Source organism: Alosa sapidissima, chromosome 5 (assembly GCF_018492685.1).
Source record: "Alosa sapidissima isolate fAloSap1 chromosome 5, fAloSap1.pri, whole genome shotgun sequence".
NCBI classification, from domain to species: Eukaryota; Metazoa; Chordata; class Actinopteri; order Clupeiformes; family Clupeidae; genus Alosa; species Alosa sapidissima.
The window spans coordinates 17,046,217-17,072,712 of record NC_055961.1 but is presented as its reverse complement, the minus strand read 5'-3'; the positions used below and the strand labels follow the sequence as shown (position 1 = coordinate 17,072,712).

At 38.6% G+C, this 26,496-nt stretch overlaps 6 long non-coding RNA genes across 6 annotated transcripts; all 6 read right to left on the bottom strand.

Moving 5' to 3' along the window:
- Positions 1-598: 598 nt before the first annotated feature.
- LOC121708855 lies at positions 599-5,348 on the bottom strand. The gene is made up of 4 exons (XR_006031782.1): positions 5,335-5,348; positions 1,063-1,174; positions 858-951; positions 599-780 (listed from the first exon to the last, which is right to left on the bottom strand). It is a non-coding gene; the product is annotated as an uncharacterized LOC121708855 (long non-coding RNA).
- Positions 5,349-7,249: 1,901 nt separating this feature from the next.
- Positions 7,250-11,999, bottom strand: LOC121708854. The gene is made up of 4 exons (XR_006031781.1): positions 11,986-11,999; positions 7,714-7,825; positions 7,509-7,602; positions 7,250-7,431 (listed from the first exon to the last, which is right to left on the bottom strand). It is a non-coding gene; the product is annotated as an uncharacterized LOC121708854 (long non-coding RNA).
- Positions 12,000-13,897: 1,898 nt separating this feature from the next.
- On the bottom strand, positions 13,898-14,523 carry LOC121708851. Its single transcript, XR_006031778.1, has 3 exons — positions 14,362-14,523; positions 14,157-14,250; positions 13,898-14,079 (listed from the first exon to the last, which is right to left on the bottom strand). It is a non-coding gene; the product is annotated as an uncharacterized LOC121708851 (long non-coding RNA).
- A 3,208-nt stretch (positions 14,524-17,731) lies between these two features.
- Positions 17,732-19,198, bottom strand: LOC121708853. The gene is made up of 3 exons (XR_006031780.1): positions 18,716-19,198; positions 18,491-18,584; positions 17,732-18,395 (listed from the first exon to the last, which is right to left on the bottom strand). It is a non-coding gene; the product is annotated as an uncharacterized LOC121708853 (long non-coding RNA).
- Positions 19,199-20,474: 1,276 nt separating this feature from the next.
- Positions 20,475-21,100, bottom strand: LOC121708850. The gene is made up of 3 exons (XR_006031777.1): positions 20,939-21,100; positions 20,734-20,827; positions 20,475-20,656 (listed from the first exon to the last, which is right to left on the bottom strand). It is a non-coding gene; the product is annotated as an uncharacterized LOC121708850 (long non-coding RNA).
- Positions 21,101-24,589: 3,489 nt separating this feature from the next.
- LOC121708852 lies at positions 24,590-25,206 on the bottom strand. The gene is made up of 3 exons (XR_006031779.1): positions 25,069-25,206; positions 24,864-24,957; positions 24,590-24,781 (listed from the first exon to the last, which is right to left on the bottom strand). It is a non-coding gene; the product is annotated as an uncharacterized LOC121708852 (long non-coding RNA).
- Positions 25,207-26,496: the final 1,290 nt, after the last annotated feature.

Genomic DNA, 26,496 nt, shown 5'->3' with positions numbered 1-26,496 from the left:
GTGCATTTGTGGCAGAGACCTCAAATATTGGTTCAACATTAAAGGTGCTCTAAGCGATGTTGGCGTTGTTCTGTTGACGTTCAAACAAAACAGAGCTAGCTCGGCACTCCCTCCCCCTCCTTCCTGTGCAACTGACATGTGGATGTGAAAAAAGAGTTTACAAGACCCTCAATATCACTAGTTTTGCATTATGAAAGCACTAGAATTGAACAGGTCTGTAGACAAACTTTGAGCAAAATATGCAGCAACCATTTCCCTTTTGTCTGAATTTACATGGAATGATCCAATGCGCAAAGGGCCATACAGCTTACAGCTGTTGGTGCAGCAGTTTGACCACAGATCCCCCTTGTGTCAATGTGTTAGTTGGTCCAGCAGTTTGTATCTGTCACTGTTTAAAGGTGGTCACATTTGCAAAAATATCAGAGTATCAGTCACCACAGTGCTTGAATTTGGCCCCAGTCCTCTGGGAATTAAGTCATGTAGCTTCAACCTATTTTTCAGTGTTTTGGAAAGTCCAATCACAGCTTATGTGTGTGAAATAAATACATTTCCTAATCTAAAAATATATTTGAAATGAATGCAACCATACTGACTGATGTGGAATCCATTCATTTTTTAATGAAATTTGCATCAAACAAAGTCATTTCTAAACAGACCACTATTGATTAGAAACAATATCAATGTGTTAATAATCATGCTGCTTGATAGTCATAATAGTCATAATAGTTCACATTCTTCCATAGTCCTCACCAGCCACCATCTCCTTTGTTAACACAGCATCTGAGAAGAGAAACATGATTTCATGCCACATGTTGCACACAGTAGCCAAAGATGTTAATAAACAAAATTCAACTTACACATTTCCACCACCACAGTATGAATTATGGTCAATTTGTTGATTTTTGTCGCATTTCCGGTAACACCCCCCATTCTCACATGCAGCATAGACATCTGGAAAGAGAAAGAGTACACAACACAGCAGAACAATGTGTTACGTGTATGTGAGCCCAGGTGATTCCATCAAAAGGAAACAGACTGATAATAAAGTTAAACTGTACTTACTGCACACCAGTGCACTCATCACCATCAGTGCGAAGAACAGCGCGATCACTGGCCTCATGGTTTCTCTTTTTGGTGTTGATGCTATTCAGTAATGGTTAAGGAAAATGTCTGACTTTGGACAGGTTGCTCCTGTATTTATCTGAGAATTCTGTGATAACATTCAGGCTGTTACCACACACAAGTTGCCTCATCTAGGATTTTACCAGATTTGTCAAACGACAGCGACAAAACAAACACAAAGTGTACAAATACAGGGTCTGTTTGAGCAGACAAATTTATTTAACATGGAAATTCCCAAGGAAAACACAAATATCTAAAAGAGCTGTCAAACAATTTGTGAGAAACTTTAGTTGAACTGCATACATCCAATGATTTGAAAATAGCAGTCGGTAGTCTTCAAAGCCTGATAGTGATAGAAAGAAGTGACGAATTAGTGGCCCGATTGATATACCAAGGCAGGCAGACCAACAGTGGCTTCACTGTAAGAAAGTGGCATGACTGTTTCAAGATCAACCATAAAGTGGCACTTAAACAAAAATGGGCTGCAAAACCCTTTACATTGCCTATGCCAAAAACAGTATTTTTATGCCAAACAGCACCTAGGGCTCAGAACTTCAAGAGCAAAGTTGTTTGGAGTGATGAGACCACATGTAATTTTATGATCATAACCATAAATGGTAGGTTTGGAGAAGACAAGGCCTATAACAAAAATGTCATATTTCTTACTGTGAATCATGGAGGCAGATCTCTGATTGTTTGTTAAGTTTTTTTTTTGGTGGTGGGGGGTAGGCAAAGGCACAGTTTTTCTCAGTCACTTTGGTGCATTTCTCAGATCAGAATTGGAATGGTGCACATCATTAAAGCAGTTCTCTCCATCTTGAACAAACAGCAGTGCTTTAGTACATCCATGCAGCGGATTTTGTACAAATGTCTTCAGTTTTCTACATTTTCAATTGCTAATGTCATGCTGGTCAAAATGCACTGGTTCCATGCTGAATAATCCACATTGGCCTTATTTCACTGCTTGAGTTATTCCATGCAAAAGTGTTGTACCAGCTGCCATAGTCGTGTTATACAAGCTGTCATAGTCTGTCTAGCATATGTACATATATTGTGATCTGACAGACAGATGTACAGTGGTGCATAGCCCTGAGCAAGGGGTATTTTACTGTATATTGGTCATTTTTAATTTCCACAATGCTGTAAAAGCCTTTGTTGTCTTTATATTGCCACAATGTCTCAACAGTAAACAAATTGACTCTCTTGCAATCAACCCCATTCACACACACAATAATGTGTAACGTTGTAGTTTTCAAATAGCTATGCCACATAGAAAACGGTGCTGCCTTGCACATTGTTCATCAGAAAATACTTACAGAGTAAATTGTCATATTGACAACAAGACAAAGCAGTTTGACTAGGCTATTTTGACAAACAATGGCATAAGTACTTGTCATTTTGATTGCACTTGACAGTTTCATTGGTATACTTGCTTTTGAGACATAGACTAAGCATGCTGAGCAAAATACACACTTTTGCAGATAATCCATTATGTGGTGCAATTTGCACTAATTGTTTTGAGAAATGCACTAACTGTTGTGCAAACGTTAATGATGATTTGAGAAATGCATCCAAAGTGACTGGGAAAAACTGTAAAATTGATAAGATGAATGCAGCAGAAAATACTAATGTCCTAAGAAACTACAGGGTCCCAGAAAACAAAATGAAGTCCCGGCGACGTCCCGGACATTGTGTACTGTAGGGTTTCCGTTACGTCCCGCGGACATTTTTTCAGGACGTCTAAAGCACGTCCCCAAGACCCCAAGAGGGAACGTATTTCTAATGGTCACCGCGACGTTATGTGTGCGACCAGGGCCAGCGCTAGCCATTTGGGTGCCCTAAGCACAAATGCTTGGTGGTGCCCCCCCCCCCAACCAACCACCACCACCACCACCAAAGGAATAACAACCATTCATAATTTCTTAGTTAGATTTTTTTTCTAATTGCAGTTTACCAACAGATGTCGCCAACAACTAAACTTATCTAAAGCTGTTTCATTTGGCAAAATCATATCACGTTCAGTTGTAGGGTTTTTCCAAAGTTCACCTTACCAAGAGCCGTTTTCCACTCATCATTTCATTACGTTGTGAAAGTGTCACTTGTAGCGTTACTTTTTCACTACACAATTAGATCGTTTGATCATAATTGATAACAAACGGCAAAAAAGCGTCCTGAAATGCAAAGCAAACTAGGCTAATAGGCTAACGTTACCTGACTATATCTCTGATAGCTAAAAGAAATAGCAAGCCGAGTTTAAGCATAATCAGAAATAGCATTGCTAGCTAGCAACCTGAGGAAGGATTGCTAGTCTTATTCACCGATTGCTAACGTTAACAGAAAACAGCAGTGTTGAATTGCATTCAATAACCCATAATCCATATCCATATCCACAACGTAAAATAACTAGATGTACCGCATAGCGGTACAAAATATGACCGCCGCTCTGTCCTGTACATCCGTTCCGCGAAAATAAATGACACTTCAATTTGTCTCCATATTTTACTCCATCCCCCACTCTTGAAACTTTTGTGTATGCTTGTTTGGCATGCCTGAGTGTGTGTGTGCGGCTGCACAGAAAGTAGCCTACTAGTGCTGAAAAGATGAATAGATTGTAGAATAGCCAAAGAAGATGTAGCATTGTTATAAAACCTTTAAAATCTCTAAACAATCACAAGTAGGGCAGTTCATCACAGTTCATCCATTGCAACTGGATTGATGAAAGGTCACTTACACCTGTAGGCTACATTGTATTTGGGAAAAGCAAAAGGTATCAGCATAATGTTATTATTTTTTTTTTTTTTTTATGTATTTATAAACAAAAACATCTCTGTCAGTTCCATGCCGTTTTCAACAGCTATCAAAAACAAAGGTCATTTTTGGATGGATGGATTTTTTGTGAATGTTTCTTCTTCTACATAAGATTTTAGTCATCTTTAGTTCATGTAATACTTGTAATATCTGCTGTTTTCTACCATTACCTTTAGCAGACACTGTTGTCCAAAGTGGCTTATATATGTCAACTATATGACAAGGGATTACATTGTCCCCGGAGCAACTTGGCTTTAAGTGCCTTTCTCAAGGGCACAACGGTGGAAGCCAGGAATTGAACCCACAACTTTCAGACTACTGCACTCTAGCCCAGCTCCTTGATAGACCCAGAGCCTGAGCGTAGTGGAGTGTTAAATATCCATGTTATGAATGTAATTGAGGGTGTGGTATCTTCTTTCCTCCCTAACGTCCGGGGCAAGCAGTCGGACCGTGGCTGGAACAAAAGCTGCTGCAGGAACCTTGGCTTGTGAGTGGTAATGCTTACTGGCCAATGATGTCCAGAGTTCTTCCACCTCAACACCCAGCAAAATAATATTACTCAGAGTATGATCGGCTTGGCTTATACTAATAATTGACTCACTAACCGAATGATAGGTGCGGTTTTAGGTTGATATGTGTGTATCTTCACCTCCTCTTGCATTTTACTGGATTTGTAAAACAACAAAGGGGTGCTCTAATTGTTTGGTACACAAGTTGCCCATTGCTGCTCAAACGACTGACTCCCAGCAATAATCAGCACCATTTCAGTAAACGTTTTTTATCGAGTCGTGACTGTACACCATGGGAATACTTGATATGTTTAATACTCTACTCCTGTTGGCGGTTTCCTTGGCTACTATTTTCTATCTTGTGTATTAAAGGGCCATGCAGTTGGCTGTTGGTGTAGCACCTCGACCACGGTTTCCCCTTGTTATTGTCAGAGTGTTAGTCTAGCAGTTTGTATCTGCCTCTGTTTAAAAGTGGTCACATTTTTCAAAATATCAGAGTTGCAGTCACCACAGTGCTTTGATTTGGTTCCAGTCTTCATTTGTTATGGGAAGGCCCATTACAGCTTGTGTATGTTAAATAAATGCATTTATAAAAAAATTATAAAAAATATTGTCAACAATTGTGCACATTGCTTGATCCACAAGTCCATCTTAAAAGGTTAATGTTTTTCACCACGGTTCAGCGATCGCAGTGGCCCAAATCCTTTTTTAAATCTCCTTTTTAAACACAGCATCTGAGAAGAGAAATAAGATTTTATGTCACATGTTTTACACTGTAAACAGACAAAAATGTTAATGTATGAAAACCTGTCTACAATGTTCAACTTACACATTTCCACCACCACAGTATAAACGATGGCCTATATATTCATCGTTAGTGCATTTCCGATAACACCTCCCATTCTCACATCCAGCGTAGACATCTGGAAAGAGTACACAACACAGTTTCTATTCAATGGCAGTCAAAAACAGGAGACAAAATGTATAATTGTTAATGTAACCGAGATGATTCCATCAAAAGGAAACAGACTGATAGTAAAGTTAAATTGCTTACTGCACACTAGTGCACTCATCACCATCAGTGCGAAGAACAGCGCGATTACTGGCCTCATGGTTTCTTTCATCATTTTTGAATGTGTCTCTTAAATCAGCAAACCAGACATTTTTAGTAAAGTTGCATTGAAATCATTCAACAAGTGTATTTTTTCAGGTAACTATGACAATTAACCAATATTTGAGATGTGTGAAACACTTTTTGACTGAAATGGTAGACCAAACCTACGCCCTTGTAGGCAGCCTAAACGTTTTTAGGGTGGAAGATACCAAAACTGAAATGTTTTCAGTATGACTGAATCATTAAAAGTGTGTAAGACATTCTCTTTGATTTTCTACAAGGCTATAGATTTGGGAAAAAAAGTGCAAAACCAGTGACCTTAAGGGTAGTATAAACTTGTTTTTGTATGCATTTGGTATCAATCATTATTTTTTTATTTTCATACTATGCTTTCATAATGTTGTAGCAATAATTGAGTTGTCTACATATAATGGATTTTAAGAAGGGGAAGGTTGTGTTTTTCGTCATTTTCATAGAATTAAAATTATATGTGGGGTAGGCACTTGAAAATATGTGAAAGTAGCTCAGTGTATGGGCATTAGTACAAAGTACCAATGTTGTACCATAGATAAATAAATAAAGTCAAAATCATTTTTCAATCATTTTCTTTTTGCCTCAGGGACAAGAATGAAAATGAGGGAGAATGAAAAATGTAACCAAGTAAGTGTATTTATGTATGAATGAAACACGGTACATCATTAGCACTTTATACTAGCCTGGCTAGCGCCACCACTTCTCAATGAGACGTGGTCTGGGAACCAAACGTTCATTTTCTCGTATTTGAAAAAAATGCCCAGATCCGTTTATTGGGTGCCACGGATGTCTATCAAATGCGTCTGTGCATAGCTCATCATCGTCTTGCTTTCCCCCCTGTTCTGTGATTGGTTCCCTATCTCAGGCGAAAATTTGCTCCATGGTCTCCAGGCTGCCTTAGCAGCGTGAATCAAATCGCGCGCAAGGCAGCATGGGAACACCCAGGCTAACTTTATACACAAAATGACTGTAAGAGCTATTCCCACATTGATTCTCATCTTCCTACATGACATTTTTAGATTTGCAAAAGGCAATCACGCCTTATTTTATCCTTAATATCTTCATGTGCATTTGTGGCAGAGACCTCAAATATTGGTTCAACATTAAAGGTGCTCTAAGCGATGTTGGCGTTGTTCTGTTGACGTTCAAACAAAACAGAGCTAGCTCGGCACTCCCTCCCCCTCCTTCCTGTGCAACTGACATGTGGATGTGAAAAAAGAGTTTACAAGACCCTCAATATCACTAGTTTTGCATTATGAAAGCACTAGAATTGAACAGGTCTGTAGACAAACTTTGAGCAAAATATGCAGCAACCATTTCCCTTTTGTCTGAATTTACATGGAATGATCCAATGCGCAAAGGGCCATACAGCTTACAGCTGTTGGTGCAGCAGTTTGACCACAGATCCCCCTTGTGTCAATGTGTTAGTTGGTCCAGCAGTTTGTATCTGTCACTGTTTAAAGGTGGTCACATTTGCAAAAATATCAGAGTATCAGTCACCACAGTGCTTGAATTTGGCCCCAGTCCTCTGGGAATTAAGTCATGTAGCTTCAACCTATTTTTCAGTGTTTTGGAAAGTCCAATCACAGCTTATGTGTGTGAAATAAATACATTTCCTAATCTAAAAATATATTTGAAATGAATGCAACCATACTGACTGATGTGGAATCCATTCATTTTTTAATGAAATTTGCATCAAACAAAGTCATTTCTAAACAGACCACTATTGATTAGAAACAATATCAATGTGTTAATAATCATGCTGCTTGATAGTCATAATAGTCATAATAGTTCACATTCTTCCATAGTCCTCACCAGCCACCATCTCCTTTGTTAACACAGCATCTGAGAAGAGAAACATGATTTCATGCCACATGTTGCACACAGTAGCCAAAGATGTTAATAAACAAAATTCAACTTACACATTTCCACCACCACAGTATGAATTATGGTCAATTTGTTGATTTTTGTCGCATTTCCGGTAACACCCCCCATTCTCACATGCAGCATAGACATCTGGAAAGAGAAAGAGTACACAACACAGCAGAACAATGTGTTACGTGTATGTGAGCCCAGGTGATTCCATCAAAAGGAAACAGACTGATAATAAAGTTAAACTGTACTTACTGCACACCAGTGCACTCATCACCATCAGTGCGAAGAACAGCGCGATCACTGGCCTCATGGTTTCTCTTTTTGGTGTTGATGCTATTCAGTAATGGTTAAGGAAAATGTCTGACTTTGGACAGGTTGCTCCTGTATTTATCTGAGAATTCTGTGATAACATTCAGGCTGTTACCACACACAAGTTGCCTCATCTAGGATTTTACCAGATTTGTCAAACGACAGCGACAAAACAAACACAAAGTGTACAAATACAGGGTCTGTTTGAGCAGACAAATTTATTTAACATGGAAATTCCCAAGGAAAACACAAATATCTAAAAGAGCTGTCAAACAATTTGTGAGAAACTTTAGTTGAACTGCATACATCCAATGATTTGAAAATAGCAGTCGGTAGTCTTCAAAGCCTGATAGTGATAGAAAGAAGTGACGAATTAGTGGCCCGATTGATATACCAAGGCAGGCAGACCAACAGTGGCTTCACTGTAAGAAAGTGGCATGACTGTTTCAAGATCAACCATAAAGTGGCACTTAAACAAAAATGGGCTGCAAAACCCTTTACATTGCCTATGCCAAAAACAGTATTTTTATGCCAAACAGCACCTAGGGCTCAGAACTTCAAGAGCAAAGTTGTTTGGAGTGATGAGACCACATGTAATTTTATGATCATAACCATAAATGGTAGGTTTGGAGAAGACAAGGCCTATAACAAAAATGTCATATTTCTTACTGTGAATCATGGAGGCAGATCTCTGATTGTTTGTTAAGTTTTTTTTTTGGTGGTGGGGGGTAGGCAAAGGCACAGTTTTTCTCAGTCACTTTGGTGCATTTCTCAGATCAGAATTGGAATGGTGCACATCATTAAAGCAGTTCTCTCCATCTTGAACAAACAGCAGTGCTTTAGTACATCCATGCAGCGGATTTTGTACAAATGTCTTCAGTTTTCTACATTTTCAATTGCTAATGTCATGCTGGTCAAAATGCACTGGTTCCATGCTGAATAATCCACATTGGCCTTATTTCACTGCTTGAGTTATTCCATGCAAAAGTGTTGTACCAGCTGCCATAGTCGTGTTATACAAGTTGTCATAGTCTGTCTAGCATATGTACATATATTGTGATCTGACAGACAGATGTACAGTGGTGCATAGCCCTGAGCAAGGGGTATTTTACTGTATATTGGTCATTTTTAATTTCCACAATGCTGTAAAAGCCTTTGTTGTCTTTATATTGCCACAATGTCTCAACAGTAAACAAATTGACTCTCTTGCAATCAACCCCATTCACACACACAATAATGTGTAACGTTGTAGTTTTCAAATAGCTATGCCACATAGAAAACGGTGCTGCCTTGCACATTGTTCATCAGAAAATACTTACAGAGTAAATTGTCATATTGACAACAAGACAAAGCAGTTTGACTAGGCTATTTTGACAAACAATGGCATAAGTACTTGTCATTTTGATTGCACTTGACAGTTTCATTGGTATACTTGCTTTTGAGACATAGACTAAGCATGCTGAGCAAAATACACACTTTTGCAGATAATCCATTATGTGGTGCAATTTGCACTAATTGTTTTGAGAAATGCACTAACTGTTGTGCAAACGTTAATGATGATTTGAGAAATGCATCCAAAGTGACTGGGAAAAACTGTAAAATTGATAAGATGAATGCAGCAGAAAATACTAATGTCCTAAGAAACTACAGGGTCCCAGAAAACAAAATGAAGTCCCGGCGACGTCCCGGACATTGTGTACTGTAGGGTTTCCGTTACGTCCCGCGGACATTTTTTCAGGACGTCTAAAGCACGTCCCCAAGACCCCAAGAGGGAACGTATTTCTAATGGTCACCGCGACGTTATGTGTGCGACCAGGGCCAGCGCTAGCCATTTGGGTGCCCTAAGCACAAATGCTTGGTGGTGCCCCCCCCCCCAACCAACCACCACCACCACCACCAAAGGAATAACAACCATTCATAATTTCTTAGTTAGATTTTTTTTCTAATTGCAGTTTACCAACAGATGTCGCCAACAACTAAACTTATCTAAAGCTGTTTCATTTGGCAAAATCATATCACGTTCAGTTGTAGGGTTTTTCCAAAGTTCACCTTACCAAGAGCCGTTTTCCACTCATCATTTCATTACGTTGTGAAAGTGTCACTTGTAGCGTTACTTTTTCACTACACAATTAGATCGTTTGATCATAATTGATAACAAACGGCAAAAAAGCGTCCTGAAATGCAAAGCAAACTAGGCTAATAGGCTAACGTTACCTGACTATATCTCTGATAGCTAAAAGAAATAGCAAGCCGAGTTTAAGCATAATCAGAAATAGCATTGCTAGCTAGCAACCTGAGGAAGGATTGCTAGTCTTATTCACCGATTGCTAACGTTAACAGAAAACAGCAGTGTTGAATTGCATTCAATAACCCATAATCCATATCCATATCCACAACGTAAAATAACTAGATGTACCGCATAGCGGTACAAAATATGACCGCCGCTCTGTCCTGTACATCCGTTCCGCGAAAATAAATGACACTTCAATTTGTCTCCATATTTTACTCCATCCCCCACTCTTGAAACTTTTGTGTATGCTTGTTTGGCATGCCTGAGTGTGTGTGTGCGGCTGCACAGAAAGTAGCCTACTAGTGCTGAAAAGATGAATAGATTGTAGAATAGCCAAAGAAGATGTAGCATTGTTATAAAACCTTTAAAATCTCTAAACAATCACAAGTAGGGCAGTTCATCACAGTTCATCCATTGCAACTGGATTGATGAAAGGTCACTTACACCTGTAGGCTACATTGTATTTGGGAAAAGCAAAAGGTATCAGCATAATGTTATTATTTTTTTTTTTTTTTTATGTATTTATAAACAAAAACATCTCTGTCAGTTCCATGCCGTTTTCAACAGCTATCAAAAACAAAGGTCATTTTTGGATGGATGGATTTTTTGTGAATGTTTCTTCTTCTACATAAGATTTTAGTCATCTTTAGTTCATGTAATACTTGTAATATCTGCTGTTTTCTACCATTACCTTTAGCAGACACTGTTGTCCAAAGTGGCTTATATATGTCAACTATATGACAAGGGATTACATTGTCCCCGGAGCAACTTGGCTTTAAGTGCCTTTCTCAAGGGCACAACGGTGGAAGCCAGGAATTGAACCCACAACTTTCAGACTACTGCACTCTAGCCCAGCTCCTTGATAGACCCAGAGCCTGAGCGTAGTGGAGTGTTAAATATCCATGTTATGAATGTAATTGAGGGTGTGGTATCTTCTTTCCTCCCTAACGTCCGGGGCAAGCAGTCGGACCGTGGCTGGAACAAAAGCTGCTGCAGGAACCTTGGCTTGTGAGTGGTAATGCTTACTGGCCAATGATGTCCAGAGTTCTTCCACCTCAACACCCAGCAAAATAATATTACTCAGAGTATGATCGGCTTGGCTTATACTAATAATTGACTCACTAACCGAATGATAGGTGCGGTTTTAGGTTGATATGTGTGTATCTTCACCTCCTCTTGCATTTTACTGGATTTGTAAAACAACAAAGGGGTGCTCTAATTGTTTGGTACACAAGTTGCCCATTGCTGCTCAAACGACTGACTCCCAGCAATAATCAGCACCATTTCAGTAAACGTTTTTTATCGAGTCGTGACTGTACACCATGGGAATACTTGATATGTTTAATACTCTACTCCTGTTGGCGGTTTCCTTGGCTACTATTTTCTATCTTGTGTATTAAAGGGCCATGCAGTTGGCTGTTGGTGTAGCACCTCGACCACGGTTTCCCCTTGTTATTGTCAGAGTGTTAGTCTAGCAGTTTGTATCTGCCTCTGTTTAAAAGTGGTCACATTTTTCAAAATATCAGAGTTGCAGTCACCACAGTGCTTTGATTTGGTTCCAGTCTTCATTTGTTATGGGAAGGCCCATTACAGCTTGTGTATGTTAAATAAATGCATTTATAAAAAAATTATAAAAAATATTGTCAACAATTGTGCACATTGCTTGATCCACAAGTCCATCTTAAAAGGTTAATGTTTTTCACCACGGTTCAGCGATCGCAGTGGCCCAAATCCTTTTTTAAATCTCCTTTTTAAACACAGCATCTGAGAAGAGAAATAAGATTTTATGTCACATGTTTTACACTGTAAACAGACAAAAATGTTAATGTATGAAAACCTGTCTACAATGTTCAACTTACACATTTCCACCACCACAGTATAAACGATGGCCTATATATTCATCGTTAGTGCATTTCCGATAACACCTCCCATTCTCACATCCAGCGTAGACATCTGGAAAGAGTACACAACACAGTTTCTATTCAATGGCAGTCAAAAACAGGAGACAAAATGTATAATTGTTAATGTAACCGAGATGATTCCATCAAAAGGAAACAGACTGATAGTAAAGTTAAATTGCTTACTGCACACTAGTGCACTCATCACCATCAGTGCGAAGAACAGCGCGATTACTGGCCTCATGGTTTCTTTCATCATTTTTGAATGTGTCTCTTAAATCAGCAAACCAGACATTTTTAGTAAAGTTGCATTGAAATCATTCAACAAGTGTATTTTTTCAGGTAACTATGACAATTAACCAATATTTGAGATGTGTGAAACACTTTTTGACTGAAATGGTAGACCAAACCTACGCCCTTGTAGGCAGCCTAAACGTTTTTAGGGTGGAAGATACCAAAACTGAAATGTTTTCAGTATGACTGAATCATTAAAAGTGTGTAAGACATTCTCTTTGATTTTCTACAAGGCTATAGATTTGGGAAAAAAAGTGCAAAACCAGTGACCTTAAGGGTAGTATAAACTTGTTTTTGTATGCATTTGGTATCAATCATTATTTTTTTATTTTCATACTATGCTTTCATAATGTTGTAGCAATAATTGAGTTGTCTACATATAATGGATTTTAAGAAGGGGAAGGTTGTGTTTTTCGTCATTTTCATAGAATTAAAATTATATGTGGGGTAGGCACTTGAAAATATGTGAAAGTAGCTCAGTGTATGGGCATTAGTACAAAGTACCAATGTTGTACCATAGATAAATAAATAAAGTCAAAATCATTTTTCAATCATTTTCTTTTTGCCTCAGGGACAAGAATGAAAATGAGGGAGAATGAAAAATGTAACCAAGTAAGTGTATTTATGTATGAATGAAACACGGTACATCATTAGCACTTTATACTAGCCTGGCTAGCGCCACCACTTCTCAATGAGACGTGGTCTGGGAACCAAACGTTCATTTTCTCGTATTTGAAAAAAATGCCCAGATCCGTTTATTGGGTGCCACGGATGTCTATCAAATGCGTCTGTGCATAGCTCATCATCGTCTTGCTTTCCCCCCTGTTCTGTGATTGGTTCCCTATCTCAGGCGAAAATTTGCTCCATGGTCTCCAGGCTGCCTTAGCAGCGTGAATCAAATCGCGCGCAAGGCAGCATGGGAACACCCAGGCTAACTTTATACACAAAATGACTGTAAGAGCTATTCCCACATTGATTCTCATCTTCCTACATGACATTTTTAGATTTGCAAAAGGCAATCACGCCTTATTTTATCCTTAATATCTTCATGTGCATTTGTGGCAGAGACCTCAAATATTGGTTCAACATTAAAGGTGCTCTAAGCGATGTTGGCGTTGTTCTGTTGACGTTCAAACAAAACAGAGCTAGCTCGGCACTCCCTCCCCCTCCTTCCTGTGCAACTGACATGTGGATGTGAAAAAAGAGTTTACAAGACCCTCAATATCACTAGTTTTGCATTATGAAAGCACTAGAATTGAACAGGTCTGTAGACAAACTTTGAGCAAAATATGCAGCAACCATTTCCCTTTTGTCTGAATTTACATGGAATGATCCAATGCGCAAAGGGCCATACAGCCGGCTGTTGGTGCAGCAGTTTGACCACAGATCCCCCTTGTGTCAATGTGTTAGTTGGTCCAGCAGTTTGTATCTGTCACTGTTTAAAGGTGGTCACATTTGCAAAAATATCAGAGTATCAGTCACCACAGTGCTTGAATTTGGCCCCAGTCCTCTGGGAATTAAGTCATGTAGCTTCAACCTATTTTTCAGTGTTTTGGAAAGTCCAATCACAGCTTATGTGTGTGAAATAAATACATTTCCTAATCTAAAAATATATTTGAAATGAATGCAACCATACTGACTGATGTGGAATCCATTCATTTTTTAATGAAATTTGCATCAAACAAAGTCATTTCTAAACAGACCACTATTGATTAGAAACAATATCAATGTGTTAATAATCATGCTGCTTGATAGTCATAATAGTCATAATAGTTCACATTCTTCCATAGTCCTCACCAGCCACCATCTCCTTTGTTAACACAGCATCTGAGAAGAGAAACATGATTTCATGCCACATGTTGCACACAGTAGCCAAAGATGTTAATAAACAAAATTCAACTTACACATTTCCACCACCACAGTATGAATTATGGTCAATTTGTTGATTTTTGTCGCATTTCCGGTAACACCCCCCATTCTCACATGCAGCATAGACATCTGGAAAGAGAAAGAGTACACAACACAGCAGAACAATGTGTTACGTGTATGTGAGCCCAGGTGATTCCATCAAAAGGAAACAGACTGATAATAAAGTTAAACTGTACTTACTGCACACCAGTGCACTCATCATCATCAGTGCGAAGAACAGCGCGATCACTGGCCTCATGGTTTCTCTTTTTGGTGTTGATGCTATTCAGTAATGGTTAAGGAAAATGTCTGACTTTGGACAGGTTGCTCCTGTATTTATCTGAGAATTCTGTGATAACATTCAGGCTGTTACCACACACAAGTTGCCTCATCTAGGATTTTACCAGATTTGTCAAACGACAGCGACAAAACAAACACAAAGTGTACAAATACAGGGTCTGTTTGAGCAGACAAATTTATTTAACATGGAAATTCCCAAGGAAAACACAAATATCTAAAAGAGCTGTCAAACAATTTGTGAGAAACTTTAGTTGAACTGCATACATCCAATGATTTGAAAATAGCAGTCGGTAGTCTTCAAAGCCTGATAGTGATAGAAAGAAGTGACGAATTAGTGGCCCGATTGATATACCAAGGCAGGCAGACCAACAGTGGCTTCACTGTAAGAAAGTGGCATGACTGTTTCAAGATCAACCATAAAGTGGCACTTAAACAAAAATGGGCTGCAAAACCCTTTACATTGCCTATGCCAAAAACAGCATTTTTATGCCAAACAGCACCTAGGGCTCAGAACTTCAAGAGCAAAGTTGTTTGGAGTGATGAGACCACATGTAATTTTATGATCATAACCATAAATGGTAGGTTTGGAGAAGACAAGGCCTATAACAAAAATGTCATATTTCTTACTGTGAATCATGGAGGCAGATCTCTGATTGTTTGTTAAGTTTTTTTTTTGGTGGTGGGGGGTAGGCAAAGGCACAGTTTTTCTCAGTCACTTTGGTGCATTTCTCAGATCAGAATTGGAATGGTGCACATCATTAAAGCAGTTCTCTCCATCTTGAACAAACAGCAGTGCTTTAGTACATCCATGCAGCGGATTTTGTACAAATGTCTTCAGTTTTCTACATTTTCAATTGCTAATGTCATGCTGGTCAAAATGCACTGGTTCCATGCTGAATAATCCACATTGGCCTTATTTCACTGCTTGAGTTATTCCATGCAAAAGTGTTGTACCAGCTGTCATAGTCGTGTTATACAAGCTGTCATAGTCTGTCTAGCATATGTACATATATTGTGATCTGACAGACAGATGTACAGTGGTGCATAGCCCTGAGCAAGGGGTATTATACTGTATTTGACTCTCTTGCAATCAACCCCATTCACACACACAATAATGTGTAACGTTGTAGTTTTCAAATAGCTATGCCACATAGAAAACGGTGCTGCCTTGCACATTGTTCATCAGAAAATACTTACAGAGTAAATTGTCATATTGACAACAAGACAAAGCAGTTTGACTAGGCTATTTTGACAAACAATGGCATAAGTACTTGTCATTTTGATTGCACTTGACAGTTTCATTGGTATACTTGCTTTTGAGACATAGACTAAGCATGCTGAGCAAAATACACACTTTTGCAGATAATCCATTATGTGGTGCAATTTGCACTAATTGTTTTGAGAAATGCACTAACTGTTGTGCAAACGTTAATGATGATTTGAGAAATGCATCCAAAGTGACTGGGAAAAACTGTAAAATTGATAAGATGAATGCAGCAGAAAATACTAATGTCCTAAGAAACTACAGGGTCCCAGAAAACAAAATGAAGTCCCGGCGACGTCCCGGACATTGTGTACTGTAGGGTTTCCGTTACGTCCCGCGGACATTTTTTCAGGACGTCTAAAGCACGTCCCCAAGACCCCAAGAGGGAACGTATTTCTAATGGTCACCGCGACGTTATGTGTGCGACCAGGGCCAGCGCTAGCCATTTGGGTGCCCTAAGCACAAATGCTTGGTGGTGCCCCCCCCCCCCCCCCAACCAACCACCACCACCACCAAAGGAATAACAACCATTCATAATTTCTTAGTTAGATTTTTTTTCTAATTGCAGTTTACCAACAGATGTCGCCAACAACTAAACTTATCTAAAGCTGTTTCATTTGGCAAAATCATATCACGTTCAGTTGTAGGGTTTTTCCAAAGTTCACCTTACCAAGAGCCGTTTTCCACTCATCATTTCATTACGTTGTGAAAGTGTCACTTGTAGCGTTACTTTTTCACTACACAATTAGATCGTTTGATCATAATTGATAACAAACGGCAAAAAAGCGTCCTGAAATGCAAAGCAAACTAGGCTAATAGGCTAACGTTACCTGACTATATCTCTGATAGCTAAAAGAAATAGCAAGCCGAGTTTAAGCATAATCAGAAATAGCATTGCTAGCTAGCAACCTGAGGAAGGATTGCTAGTCTTATTCACCGATTGCTAACGTTAACAGAAAACAGCAGTGTTGAATTGCATTCAATAACCCATAATCCATATCCATATCCACAACGTAAAATAACTAGATGTACCGCATAGCGGTACAAAATATGACCGGCGCTCAGTCCTGTACATCCGTTCCGCGAAAATAAATGACACTTCAATTTGTCTCCATATTTTACTCCATCCCCCACTCTTGAAACTTTTGTGTATGCTTGTTTGGCATGCCTGAGTGTGTGTGTGCGGCTGCACAGAAAGTAGCCTACTAGTGCTGAAAAGATTAATAGATTGTAGAATAGCCAAAGAAGATGTAGCATTGTTATAAAACCTTCAAAATCTCTAAACAATCACAAGTAGGGCAGTTCATCACAGTTCATCCATTGCAACTGGATTGATGAAAGGTCACTTACACCTGCAGGCTACATTGTATTTGGGAAAAGCAAAAGGTATCAGCATAATGTTATTTATTTATTTATTTTTTATGTATTTATAAACAAAAACATCTCTGTCAGTTCCATGCCGTTTTCAACAGCTATCAAAAACAAAGGTCATTTTTGGATGGATGGATTTTTTGTGAATGTTTCTTCTTCTACATAAGATTTTAGTCATCTTTAGTTCATGTAATACTTGTAATATCTGCTGTTTTCTACCATTACCTTTAGCAGACACTGTTGTCCAAAGTGGCTTATATATGTCAACTATATGACAAGGGATTACATTGTCCCCGGAGCAACTTTAAGCTTTAAGTGCCTTTCTCAAGGGCACAACGGTGGAAGCCAGGAATTGAACCCACAACTTTCAGACTACTGCACTCTAGCCCAGCTCCTTGATAGACCCAGAGCCTGAGCGTAGTGGAGTGTTAAATATCCATGTTATGAATGTAATTGAGGGTGTGGTATCTTCTTTCCTCCCTAACGTCCGGGGCAAGCAGTCGGACCGTGGCTGGAACAAAAGCTGCTGCGGAACCTTGGCTTGTGAGTGGTAATGCTTACTGGCCAATGATGTCCAGAGTTCTTCCACCTCAACACCCAGCAAAATAATATTACTCAGAGTATGATCGGCTTGGCTTATACTAATAATTGACTCACTAACCGAATGATAGGTGCGGTTTTAGGTTGATATGTGTGTATCTTCACCTCCTCTTGCATTTTACTGGATTTGTAAAACAACAAAGGGGTGCTCTAATTGTTTGGTACACAAGTTGCCCATTGCTGCTCAAACGACTGACTCCCAGCAATAATCAGCACCATTTCAGTAAACGTTTTTTATCGAGTCGTGACTGTACACCATGGGAATACTTGATATGTTTAATACTCTACTCCTGTTGGCGGTTTCCTTGGCTACTGTTTTCTATCTTGTGTATTAAAGGGCCATGCAGTTGGCTGTTGGTGTAGCACCTCGACCACGGTTTCCCCTTGTTATTGTCAGAGTGTTAGTCTAGCAGTTTGTATCTGCCTCTGTTTAAAAGTGGTCACATTTTTCAAAATATCAGAGTTGCAGTCACCACAGTGCTTTGATTTGGTTCCAGTCTTCATTTGTTATGGGAAGGCCCATTACAGCTTGTGTATGTTAAATAAATGCATTTATAAAAAAATTATAAAAAATATTGTCAACAATTGTGCACATTGCTTGATCCACAAAGTCCATCTTAAAAGGTTAATGTTTTTCACCACGGTTCAGCGATCGCAGTGGCCCAAATCCTTTTTTAAATCTCCTTTTTAAACACAGCATCTGAGAAGAGAAATAAGATTTTATGTCACATGTTTTACACTGTAAATAGACAAAAATGTTAATGTATGAAAACCTGTCTACAATGTTCAACTTACACATTTCCACCACCACAGTATAAACGATGGCCTATATATTCATCGTTAGTGCATTTCCGATAACACCTCCCATTCTCACATCCAGCGTAGACATCTGGAAAGAGTACACAACACAGTTTCTATTCAATGACAGTCAAAAACAGGAGACAAAATGTATAATTGTTAATGTAACCGAGATGATTCCATCAAAAGGAAACAGACTGATAGTAAAGTTAAATTGCTTACTGCACACTAGTGCACTCATCACCATCAGTGCGAAGAACAGCGCGATTACTGGCCTCATGGTTTCTTTCATCATTTTTGAATGTGTCTCTTAAATCAGCAAACCAGACATTTTTAGTAAAGTTGCATTGAAATCATTCAACAAGTGTATTTTTTCAGGTAACTATGACAATTAACCAATATTTGAGATGTGTGAAACACTTTTTGACTGAAATGGTAGACCAAACCTACGCCCTTGTAGGCAGCCTAAACTTTTTTAGGGTGGAAGACACCAAAACTGAAATGTTTTCAGTATGACTGAATCATTAAAAGTGTGTAAGACATTCTCTTTGATTTTCTACAAGGCTATAGATTTGGGAAAAAAAGTGCAAAACCAGTGACCTTAAGGGTAGTATAAACTTGTTTTTGTATGCATTTGGTATCAATCATTATTTTTTTATTTTCATACTATGCTTTCATAATGTTGTAGCAATAATTGAGTTGTCTACATATAATGGATTTTAAGAAGGGGAAGGTTGTTTTTTTCGTCATTTTCATAGAATTAAAATTATATGTGGGGTAGGCACTTGAAAATATGTGAAAGTAGCTCAGTGTATGGGCATTAGTACAAAGTACCAATGTTGTACCATAGATAAATAAATAAAGTCAAAATCATTTTTCAATCATTTTCTTTTTGCCTCAGGGACAAGAATGAAAATGAGGGAGAATGAAAAATGTAACCAAGTAAGTGTATTTATGTATGAATGAAACACGGTACATCATTAGCACTTTATACTAGCCTGGCTAGCGCCACCACTTCTCAATGAGACGTGGTCTGGGAACCAAACGTTCATTTTCTCGTATTTGAAAAAAATGCCCAGATCCGTTTATTGGGTGCCACGGATGTCTATCAAATGCGTCTGTGCATAGCTCATCATCGTCTTGCTTTCCCCCCTGTTCTGTGATTGGTTCCCTATCTCAGGCGAAAATTTGCTCCATGGTCTCCAGGCTGCCTTAGCAGCGTGAATCAAATCGAGCGCAAGGCAGCATGGGAACACCCAGGCTAACTTTATACACAAAATGACTGTAAGAGCTATTCCCACATTGATTCTCATCTTCCTACATGACATTTTTAGATTTGCAAAAGGCAATCACGCCTTATTTTATCCTTAATATCTTCATGTGCATTTGTGGCAGAGACCTCAAATATTGGTTCAACATTAAAGGTGCTCTAAGCGATGTTGGCGTTGTTCTGTTGACGTTCAAACAAAACAGAGCTAGCTCGGCACTCCCTCCCCCTCCTTCCTGTGCAACTGACATGTGGATGTGAAAAAAGAGTTTACAAGACCCTCAATATCACTAGTTTTGCATTATGAAAGCACTAGAATTTAACAGGTCTGTAGACAAACTTTGAGCAAAATATGCAGCAACCATTTCCCTTTTGTCTGAACACTTTACATGGAATGATCCAATGCGCAAAGGGCCATACAGCTTACAGCTGTTGGTGCAGCAGTTTGACCACAGATCCCCCTTGTGTCAATGTGTTAGTTGGTCCAGCAGTTTGTATCTGTCACTGTTTAAAGGTGGTCACATTTGCAAAAATATCAGAGTATCAGTCACCACAGTGCTTGAATTTGGCCCCAGTCCTCTGGGAATTAAGTCATGTAGCTTCAACCTATTTTTCAGTGTTTTGGAAAGTCCAATCACAGCTTATGTGTGTGAAATAAATACATTTCCTAATCTAAAAATATATTTGAAATGAATGCAACCATACTGACTGATGTGGAATCCATTCATTTTTTAATGAAATTTGCATCAAACAAAGTCATTTCTAAACAGACCACTATTGATTAGAAACAATATCAATGTGTTAATAATCATGCTGCTTGATAGTCATAATAGTCATAATAGTTCACATTCTTCCATAGTCCTCACCAGCCACCATCTCCTTTGTTAACACAGCATCTGAGAAGAGAAACATGATTTCATGCCACATGTTGCACACAGTAGCCAAAGATGTTAATAAACAAAATTCAACTTACACATTTCCACCACCACAGTATGAATTATGGTCAATTTGTTGATTTTTTTCGCATTTCCGGTAACACCCCCCATTCTCACATGCAGCATAGACATCTGGAAAGAGAAAGAGTACACAACACAGCAGAACAATGTGTTACGTGTATGTGAGCCCAGGTGATTCCATCAAAAGGAAACAGACTGATAATAAAGTTAAACTGTACTTACTGCACACCAGTGCACTCATCATCATCAGTGCGAAGAACAGCGCGATCACTGGCCTCATGGTTTCTCTTTTTGGTGTTGATGCTATTCAGTAATGGTTAAGGAAAATGTCTGACTTTGGACAGGTTGCTCCTGTATTTATCTGAGAATTCTGTGATAACATTCAGGCTGTTACCACACACAAGTTGCCTCATCTAGGATTTTACCAGATTTGTCAAACGACAGCGACAAAACAAACACAAAGTGTACAAATACAGGGTCTGTTTGAGCAGACAAATTTATTTAACATGGAAATTCCCAAGGAAAACACAAATATCTAAAAGAGCTGTCAAACAATTTGTGAGAAACTTTAGTTGAACTGCATACATCCAATGATTTGAAAATAGCAGTCGGTAGTCTTCAAAGCCTGATAGTGATAGAAAGAAGTGACGAATTAGTGGCCCGATTGATATACCAAGGCAGGCAGACCAACAGTGGCTTCACTGTAAGAAAGTGGCATGACTGTTTCAAGATCAACCATAAAGTGGCACTTAAACAAAAATGGGCTGCAAAACCCTTTACATTGCCTATGCCAAAAACAGCATTTTTATGCCAAACAGCACCTAGGGCTCAGAACTTCAAGAGCAAAGTTGTTTGGAGTGATGAGACCACATGTAATTTTATGATCATAACCATAAATGGTAGGTTTGGAGAAGACAAGGCCTATAACAAAAATGTCATATTTCTTACTGTGAATCATGGAGGCAGATCTCTGATTGTTTGTTAAGTTTTTTTTTTGGTGGTGGGGGGTAGGCAAAGGCACAGTTTTTCTCAGTCACTTTGGTGCATTTCTCAGATCAGAATTGGAATGGTGCACATCATTAAAGCAGTTCTCTCCATCTTGAACAAACAGCAGTGCTTTAGTACATCCATGCAGCGGATTTTGTACAAATGTCTTCAGTTTTCTACATTTTCAATTGCTAATGTCATGCTGGTCAAAATGCACTGGTTCCATGCTGAATAATCCACATTGGCCTTATTTCACTGCTTGAGTTATTCCATGCAAAAGTGTTGTACCAGCTGTCATAGTCGTGTTATACAAGTTGTCATAGTCTGTCTAGCATATGTACATATATTGTGATCTGACAGACAGGTGTACAGTGGTGCATAGCCCTGAGCAAGGGGTGTTGTCATATTGACAACAAGACAAAGCAGTTTGACTAGGCTATTTTGACAAACAATGGCATAAGTACTTGTCATTTTGATTGCACTTGACCAGAGGTGGGACCAAGTCACTGTTTGGCAAGTCACAAGTAAGTCCCAAGTCTTAGCAGTCAAGTCCAAGTCAAGTCCCAAGTAAATACAGAGAAGTCGAGTCCAAGTCCAAGTCACATCAAAGCCAAGTCGAGTCCAAGTCCAAGTCCCAATCTTTTTCAAGTCCTGAACAAGTCATCAGGTACTCTTCACTTAATAATGCCATTATTAGACTATCGATCATAATTTTAGCACTTCCATCTAATCCACAGTATTTTTTTTACAAATACAGATTAAAATATGTTCAATGTTTCTGTCTTGTAATCTTTTACGACATATGCATGTGCATACCTGTGTAATATACACATGTGCATACCTGAGTAATCTGTACAAAGCGGATAGCTACATGACACTCAGCACAGCTGCAAATATATATAATGTTTTTCCAAATTGCGGAGCCCACTGTAAGGATGAGTAATAATTTGACTGATGGTATTTCACTGCGCTAGGCCACAGATTTGCCTGCAAACAATTTATTAGGCTGTCTGCCAGTGGTGACTCATAAGGGAAGCCAAGGTCAACACTTTTATATTATTTAAAAGATAATAATGACAGTAATTGTGTTTTAAAGTATTCATTTCTTAAGAAATACTACACATTTGATGCTGTTTATCTAATTGGTAAATGGTGCACTGTCACTTTAAGCCCATTGTGCACTGTCCACACGTTCTCATAATGATCTTTTTTTACCAGCTCCGTTCAAATATAGCCTATGGCTAGTCCACAGACTCAAAAATTGTTTGTGCCACATGTATAGCACAATATTAACAATGATAAGCATGATATTAAGTTGGCACAAACAGCTTTCATTCCTTTGGAAAGAAAGAGAAGCATGTATGACATGATGCTTGCTTGACATTTTCTGTTTGCAATTAAAAGTGAATTATGAGCCTGGTAGCCAGTAGCCACCTAGCTACAGTAGCTGAGTGGAATGCGTTTCAATCGGCATATCATGTGCTTCATGTAAATAAATTATTGAATACTTCAAGACTCACCAGTTCCATTACACAAGGCAAAGACAACTCTTCATAATATTCTTGTCCACTTTCCAAATCACAGTGAGTGCAGCTATGTCATAGTGACCTGGATCTCATAGTTTATAACAGTATAGTAGACTAGTGAGAACCGGATAAATTCACAATCTCCTCTAATCTCGTACTTGTTGCTTCCACGATTTCTTTTTATATGTTTCTTATATTTAAAAGAAGATATCAATCATCATCAACAATGACAAGCCAGCTGGAACCTACTCGTTTTCTCTCCCTCTCGTGCGTGCTTAGATGTGTTCTCAATTAAATGCAGTAGCCTAGCATAAGTTTAAGTTGGATCTTAATGGAGAGGACTCGAAAAGTATCATCTTTATGTAACATGCTGTTGGTGCTTTTTGACAAACGTTCTCTAACAAGAGTGCAAATCAGTTTGCAGTAAAGCTACTAGTGATTGGCTAAATGTTGATCCTTCCTCTGTCTCTTGATGCCCTACACACAGTGCGTAACGCGTGTGAGGGTAGTAGGCTACTGAACTGTGCTCTGCCGCTTGTCTCCGCTATTTTTTTAATTTTTTTTTAGTCGCAGGAAAGCGTCTCTGGGTTGACTGGTACACGATCAGGAAATTTAGTTTTTGATTCGAGACATGTCAAGTCATCACAAGTCAAAGAGGCAAAGTCCGAGTCAAGTCTTGAGTAAATAGTATTCAAGTCCAAGTCGAGTCGCAAGTCATGCCGAATTTTATCAAGTCAAGTATGAAGTCATTAAAATCATGACTCGAGTCTGACTCGAGTCCAAGTCATGTGACTCGAGTCCACATGTCTGCAAATTTCCCTCACGGGATCAAAAGAGTATATATACCTATACTTATACATATATGATTTTACTGGATTTGTCAGACATCAAAAGGGTGCTCCACAAATTGTTTGGTGCACAAGTTGCCCGTTGCTTATCAAACATATAGCCTGCCTAGCGATAATCAGCACCGTTTCAGTGAAAGTTTTGACTGAGTCCTGACATACTTGATATGTTTAACACACTTTACTCCTGTTCTCTTGGCTACCGTTTTGTAATATGTAACAGGCCATACAGCAGGCTGTTGGTGCAGCAGTTTGACCACAGATGCCCCTTGTCATCGTCAATGTGTTAGTTGGTCCAGCAGTTTGTATCTGTCACTGTTTAAAGGTGGTCACATTTTCAAAAATATCAGAGTTTGTCAGTAACCACAGTGATGGAATTTGGCCCCTGTCCTCTGGGAATTAAGTCATGTAGCTTTATCCTTTTTTGTGTGTTTTGGAAATCACAGCTTATATGTGTGAAAAAATACATTTCTAAATCTATGAAAAATATTTGAAATGAATGCAACGATACTGGCTGTTGTGGAATCTGTTCATTTTTTAATCAAATTTGCATTAAACAAAGTCATTTCTAAACAGGCCAATATTTATAAGAAACAATATCAATGTGTTAATAATCATGCTGCTTGATCCACAAAGTCTTCCTTTAATAGTTCACATTCTTCCATAGTCCTCACCAGCCGTCACCATCTCCTTTGTTAACACAGCATCTGAGAAGAGAAACATGATTTCATGCCACATGTTGCACACAGTAAAATGGCCAAAGATGTTAATAAACAAAATTCAACTTACACATTTCCACCACCACAGTATGAATTATGGTCTATTTTTTGATTTTTTTTGCATTTCCGGTAACACCCCCCATTCTCACATGCAGCATGGACATCTGGAAAGAGAAAGAGTACACAACACAGCAGAACAATGTGTTACGTGTATGTGAGCCCAGGTGATTCCATCAAAAGGAAACAGACTGATAATAAAGTTAAACTGTACTTACTGCACACCAGTGCACTCATCACCATCAGTGCGAAGAACAGCGCGATCACTGGCCTCATGGTTTCTCTTTGTGGTGTTGATGCTGTTCAGTAATGGTCAAGGAAAATGTCTGCCTCCGCACAGGTTGCTCCTGTATTTATCTGAAACATTCAGGCTGTTACCACACACACACACGTTACCTCATCTAGGATTTCACAATCCACAATAAGGAAGCACTCAAACAAATGGGCTGCAAAAGTCTGTACTTTACCTATGTCAAACAACAGCATGCTTACATTATGCCAAACAGCACCTATAAGTCATTTTTCAGTGATGAGACGGTCTCATATGTTTACGGTCATAACCATAAATGGTAAGTTTGGAGAGGAGTTTAATAAGGCCTATGACAAAAATGGCATAGCCTATTCCTAACTGTGAAGCATGGAGGTGTATCGCTGTTTATTTAATTATTTAGTTTTTAATATATTTATCTATTTATGTTTTTTTTTTTTTTTTTTTTTTTTTTGGGGGGGGGGGGGGGCAACAAAGACCATATGACTATATCCCAGGTGTATTTCTAAATCTAAAAATAATATGAAATGAATGTATTCATAGTTGTGATATTTGGTTTCATTCAAACTGGCATGTCATTCCTGAACATACTACCGTTTTTCTCAGTCGCTTTGGTGCATTTCTTGAATAAATCATTAACATTTTCACAACCGTTAGTGTATTTTGCAAAACAATCAGCACTGCATTTTGTTTATGTCTCAAAAACAAGTATTTATACCAATGAAACTGTCAGTGCAATCAAATTCCTTCCAAAATCAAGTCCTTACACCATTGTTTATTTCAAGATAGTTAAACTTTTTTGTCTTGTTGTCAATATGACAGTTTAAGTCAAGTCAAGTCAAGTCAAGTTTATTTATATAGCACATTTCATACACAGAGGTCATTCAATGTGCTTTACATAAACAAAACCAAACGATAATAACAAATAAAAGCATAGAAGGGCAATATAGTCAAAGAATAGTTAAAAGGTAAAGATCATAATAAAAGGAAAACATAAAACACAAGGTAAAATCATTTAAAAATAAAGAATAATTAGTAAGCAAAAACAAAGGCAAAAGTAGTAAAAAAAGTAATAAAAGACAAAGTAGAATAATTATCGAGGCAGATTCAGAATTTGTAACTCGGCACAGTTAGCAGAAAGCGTCTGAGAACAGTTTGGTCTTAAGTCTAGATTTAAAACTGGCTACAGTTGGGGCCTTTTTAATGTCATCCGAAAGTTGGTTCCACAGCTGAGCCGCATAGCAGCTAAAAGCTGCTTCACCATGTTTAGTTCTAACTGTAGGTTTTACTAGCAGGTTTTTCACCTGGGACCTGAGAGGACGAGAAGGTGTGTACTGCTGAAGCATGTCTGACAAGTATTTAGGTCCTGCTCCATTTA